Source organism: Elephantulus edwardii, unplaced genomic scaffold, assembly GCF_000299155.1.
Source record: "Elephantulus edwardii isolate Elephantulus edwardi_28Jun2011 unplaced genomic scaffold, EleEdw1.0 scaffold00307, whole genome shotgun sequence".
NCBI lineage: Eukaryota > Metazoa > Chordata > Mammalia > Macroscelidea > Macroscelididae > Elephantulus > Elephantulus edwardii.
In genome coordinates, this window is record NW_006400057.1 from 721,391 (window position 1) to 727,612 (window position 6,222).

The following is a 6,222-nucleotide window of genomic DNA, read 5'->3' on the forward strand; positions in this document are numbered from 1 at the left end:
GTGGTATAGCCACACAATGGAATAGTATGCTGCATTGAAAAACAAGGAACTCATGCAATATTATTCAAAATGGGTGACCCTGGAGGACATCATGCTGAGTGAAATATCTCAGTCACAAAAGGACAAATACTGCATGACGCCACTGTTGTAAAGCAGGACTGACCTCAGGGTTGGGAGGAGTATACTGCATTGAAACAGATGAGGGAGAAAACTGTTTAAGAGGGAAAATTATTAGGTATTTTTGTCATGAAAGGAGTCCAGAAGAGAAGGCTGTATAGTGGAGTGGACCTGAGGGGAAGGATTGTAAAGCAATGAAAGAATTTTTCTTTTACTTTTCCAAGAGGGTGGTGTACTAGGGGGGAGGTTTGGGAGGGGAGAAAAGTGCAACAGTGAATCAATGGAAACCCAAAGTCTCTGTACATTTTAATTGAAATTAATAAAAAACTTAAAAAACCTAAAAACAAAACCAGAAACAAAACCTGAACATAGGAAAAAAAGAAAAGATAGGGAGACAGGACGCCTCCCTGATGCATTCCCTTCCTAATTTTAAACAATGCAGTTTAATTCCTCGCTATGTGTCAGAGATATGGACAATGACTAAGGATGATAGAAAGAGAATTGATGCCTTTGAGCTGTGGTGCTGGAGAAGAGTTTTGAATATACCGTGGACTGCCAGGAGAACAAACGAGTTCGTCCTAGAGAGTATTAAGCTGGCCTGCTCCTTAGAGGCAAGGATTCTGAAACTTCATCTGATATACTTTGGGCATGTCACCCAAAGGGATTGGTCCTCGGAGAGGAACATCATGCTTGGAAGGGTGGAGGGACAGAGAAAGAGAGGGAGACCATTGATGAGATAGATTTACATAGTGACTGGGGTAATGAGGGTAGGTGTGCCAGAGACAAAGTTGGCATAGGATAGAGCAGGTTTCAGGGCTGTTGTTCACAGGGTCACTATGAGTTGCAAGTGACTCAATGGCACATAACAATAGCAACAATGACTACATGTTCTGAGGACTGCTTTCTAGTCCAAGGATAGGTTTCTCATAAGAACAATCAAATGTTATGAGATTCCCATTTTTCCTCAAGGTTAGCCACATTTGTTGTGATCCACACAGTCAAATGCCTTTGCATAGTCAATGAAGCACAGATAGACATCCCTCTGGTACTCTTTGCTTTCTGCCAAGATCCATCTGACATTGGTGAAAATGTCTCTAGTGCTGTGCCCTCTTGTAAACCCAGCTTGTGTTTCTGATAGTTCTCTGTCAATGCAGTGTTCCAGTCATTTCTGGATAATCTTCAGCAGGATTTTGCTTGTGTGTGATATGAGTGATATTATATGATAATTTTCACACTGGTGGAACATTGCATAGTTTAAGATTAATAAGGGAGTGTGTCAGGGTTGTATTCTCTCCTGATACCTAATCAATCTGTATGCTGAGCAAATTATCCGAGAAGCTGGATTCTATGAAGAGAAATGTGGCATCAAGATAGAAGGGACTCATCAATAACCTGCGTTATGCAGATTACACAACCTTGCTTGCTGAAAATGAGAATTTAACGCATTTGTTACAGAAGATCAAGGAATGTAGCCTTCCATATGTATTGTATCTCAATGTCAAGAAAATAAAGATTCTTAACACTGGACTGATAGGCAACATCATTATGAATGGAGAACAGATTGGAACTGTCAATAACTTCATCTTACTTTGATGCACAATTAACACTTTTATTACCAGCAGTTAGAAAATAAGGAGACTCGTTGCACTGGAAAAGACCTCAGTTAGGGACCTCTCGAAATTATTGAGGAGTATTGATGTCAGTTTGAGGACTAAGGTGCACCTGATTCAGGCCATGGTCTTTCTAATTACTTGCTGTGTATATGGCAGCTGAACAATGAACAGGGATTACAGAAGAACTGATGTCTTTGAGTTGTGTTGTTGGAGAAGAGCACTGAACGTGTCATGGACTGTCAAAAGAACAAAAGTATATCTTGAAGAGGATGCAGCTGGAGTGCTCTTTGGAGGCAAGGATGGGGTTTCACAGAATGTATTTTGTTGAGGCTTGCTAAGAAAGGCTATTTCTTGGAGAAGGACATGATGCTGGGAAGAGTGGAGGGTCAGTGAAGGAGAAGAAAACTCTAAACCTGGTGGATTGACATGATGACTGCTGCAATGGGATCTAGTGTGTCAGGAAGTGTGAACATGGCACAGGAGAGGACAGGATTCAGATTCACTGTTCATAGGTTTGATATGAATTGTTCTCAAATTGTCAGCACATAGCAACAATTATTCAGTATGCATTCCATTATTGAAAACCTTTTTGCAGCCAAATCTAACAAGCATAAACTAATTTTGTTATGAAAGGATTAAATGGATGAATATTATTTTATATGAATAAAATAGGATTCACATAGAAAAGCATTCATTTATAAGCCGTTATTGTTCTGTGCTGTGGAGTTGGAAATGATTCACAGCTAGTTCTTCATTGGTTTTCAGAGGCTGTAAATTGCATGGAAGAAGACTGCTAATCTTTCTCCAAAATTTTAGAGAGCTGGGGGGTCAGCTATGAACTAGTTCTGACTTGGTGGTACATAACATATATGTAGCAAGTGCTGTACAAATGTTTTGGATCACAAAATAAATTAAGACACAGATTCTGTCCTCCAGAGGTTAACAAGGTAGGCATTCTTTTTACATAGTTCATTTCTAAACATATTGGGCAACACTTTTTGAGTAGTGAAAGAATAAGTTGGGGAAAAAAGGAATCTCTTGATTCCTTTTACTGGGAAGGCCAAAGACCTGTTTTTTTTTTTCCTTTTTTAAAAAATTAATTTTAATGAAAGTTTACAGACACTTTGGATTTCCATTCATTCATTGTTGCACTTTTCTCCCTGACCACCCCTCCCCGCCCAATTAGCTCTTTGAAAAGTAAAATGCTTTCATTGTTATCTAATCTCTCCCCGAAACTCCACTCCACTACTCAGCCTTCATTCTGGACTCCTATCTTGACAATAATACTTAATCATATATCCCTTTTAAACAGTTTTCTCCCTCATCCGTTTCAATGTAGTATACATTATTTATCCCATCTTTCTCAGTCTCCCCTCAACCCTGATATCTGTCCCATTTTACATCAGTGGCACTATGCAATCAATATTTGTCCTTTTATGACTGAGGTATTTCACTCAGCATAATGTTCTCCAGGGCCACCCATTTGTATAATATTTTATGAGTTCCTTGTTTTTAAATGTAGCACAGTATTCTATTGTGTGAATATATCAGAGCTTCTCTATCCATTCGTTTGTTGATGGGCACTTGGGCTGTTTCCAACTCTTTGCTATTGTGAATAAAGCCACAATAAACTTGAGTGTGCATAGGCCAAAGACTTTTGACCTGACAAGAAATAAGCTCAAATAACCTCTTTTCAAATAGTTTTCAGGACTCTTATTTCCTCTTTTTTATTTTACTTGCTTGGCTTTGTTCACAGGTTCATTCCACAAGTTATTACGAACAATCTCTCAATAAGGCAGGCTCCCATGGTCACTAGATTTTGTAATCCCAGGGAATTTTTCTTGATAATTCTCCAGAGTCTAAAGAGAACTCTGGAAAGTAGGATCAACCTCACCTAAACCACATAGATTGAGTGTAATTACTATGGAATTGGGTTACATGCTGATTAGAAAACAAAGCACTGCTTAGGCTACTTCTGCCATTTGAGACACAACATTGAAGAATCCTGTGCTGAACAAATCAGTCAAGAGGCTGGATTTTATGAAGAAGAATGAAGCACTAGAATGGGAAGAAGACCCATCAACACTCTGTGTTATGCAGATGACACAATCTTGCTTGCTCAACGTGGACTTTAAACATGTGCTGCAGATCAAGGACTACAGTCTTTAATATTAAGTCTTATCATCCAGAGGACAAAATTCTCACCACTGAGCCAAAAGACAATATCATGATAGATGAAAAAACAATTGAAGTTGACAATTATTTCTTTTTACCTGGATCCACAATCAATACCCTTGGTACTAGTAGTTAGGAAACAAAAAGAAGTGTGGCTTTGGGAAAATCTGCCATCAAAGATCTCGCCAATGTGTTAAGGAGCAATGCTGTTATTAAAGACTAAGGTGCACCTGATCTGAGCCATGAATTTTCAACTACTTGTTATGCATTTGAAAATTGTACAATGAATAAGGATGGCAGAAAAATTGATGCCAGAACAATCGTGTTGGAGGATAATACTCAATAGCCTATCAACTTCCAAAAGGACAAACAAGTATGTCTTGGAGAAGTGCAACCAGGCAAGGATGGTGCATGTTCATCTTACTTATTTTGGGGCATGTTGTTAGGAGGTGCCAGTCCTTGTAAAAAGATATCATGCTTGGAAAGGTGGAGGTCAGTGAAAGAGGAATGCCGTCAACAGTTGAATGACATGGAGACTGTACCAATGTGCTCAAATATATTAGGGATGGTGAGGATGGTGCAAGGGTAGGACGTGGTTCAGATCTTTTTTCATGGAGTTACTATGAGTCAAGGTCATAACAACAACATTGAGGGGCTGTAATATTAGGAATGCTTCAGATAGTGATTTTTTTGGTAGGAAGTTTTGTGCTAATATGTTATTTTTGCACATTGTTCTCTTAAAGTAACACCTGGGAATACACTGAACAATGTACTACCTGGGGAACATGTTGAAATACTAAAAATAAATTAAAAACAGGGCAAAGGATGCCCAATGGTATGGGAGCTATTTGCTGCTGACTGACAAGCCCAACAGCCATGACCAGTCTGTTCTTTTTTGCCAACCTTGACATTGGTTGGAAAATTTTACATTTGTATTCCTGGGTTCCCATTTAACCAGGACCGGCCATGTGGCCTTACTCATATATGTTCCATGTGTATATGTTCAAGTCTTCTGAGAAAACTTTTACTTTTCCAAAAGGGTGGATATGTCTTGACTCCCCCTTTTCTTTCTCTGAAGATGAAGGTGATATCTGGATCGGTAGCAGCCACCTCATGTCCAGGTGTGAACTAAGGTGCTGAGGATAAGGCAGAAACAGAAAGAGCCTGGATCTTAAACGACAGTGTAAGCTTCTGTACTCTGGAAAATTTTTGTGATAAATAATAAAAAGATAATATATCCATTATTTTCTATCAGTGTTATCCAGGTTATCCCTATTTCAAAGTATTCTTAACTGGTATAAATGGCATGAGCCCAATATTATGGAAACAGTGAAAAAAGAAATTTTAATTTCTCATCTTAATGGATTCATAAAATAATAATAAATCAATTCTCAGGGATTTTTTATTAGATCTTTTTAATAGATTAGAAATTCACAAAGACAGGGGAGCTCTGGTGGCCTAGTGGAAAGGAGCTGCAACTACAATCCCAGAGGCGCACGGTTCAAACCCACCAGATGCTCTGCCGGGAAAGGAGGGACAATCTCCTCCTGTACCAGTCAGATCTGATTTGATGGTACACTCACACAAAAATTAAAAAAAAAAAAGAAAAGAAAAAGAAATTCACAAAGGAACAGTTTAAAATGGTAGAATTTATTTTATTTTAATAGAATGATATATATCTGTATGCACATAGACTATTTTAAAAATAAGCATGTGAATTATCGTCATTTATAAAACATAAATCAGCCCTAATTTAACATTGTCAGAGTAAAAGAACATGTACTGGTCATTCTAACTTTACCACACTTGCCTCTTGGAGTTACACATGAAAGACGTAGCTGTACTGTATCTCAGTATTTATGCTATCATCATCATACTGTCAAGGTGTAAAGACTCTTAGGAATGTGCCAAATTATATTACAGTCACATAACCAACATCTCATTAACAGTTATTAAAGTACCATTAAATCAGCTAAAATGAGTAATCTAAAAAAATACCAGCCTAAATTAAAACCCTGAGTAATTAAAATCTTTTTTACATGATAGTTTTGGTTAAGTGCAATTCCATTTATACTACTTTATTTAAGGTCATACTTGGTAAGGCATAGTAAAAATAAAATCTACATAATAATCTAATAGTATATTTAATTTCTTGCTACAAAGTTGATTTCATTTCCAAAAAAAATTCATTTTTGCATGTCATTCTGGACCTTTTCACGCCCTTGCTGGCTTATTTGCGTTATACAGAGAGTAGTTAACATCTGGGCACTAAGCTGAGCTGCCTCTACAATGGTTCCGACAAAATGTACCTGAAGAA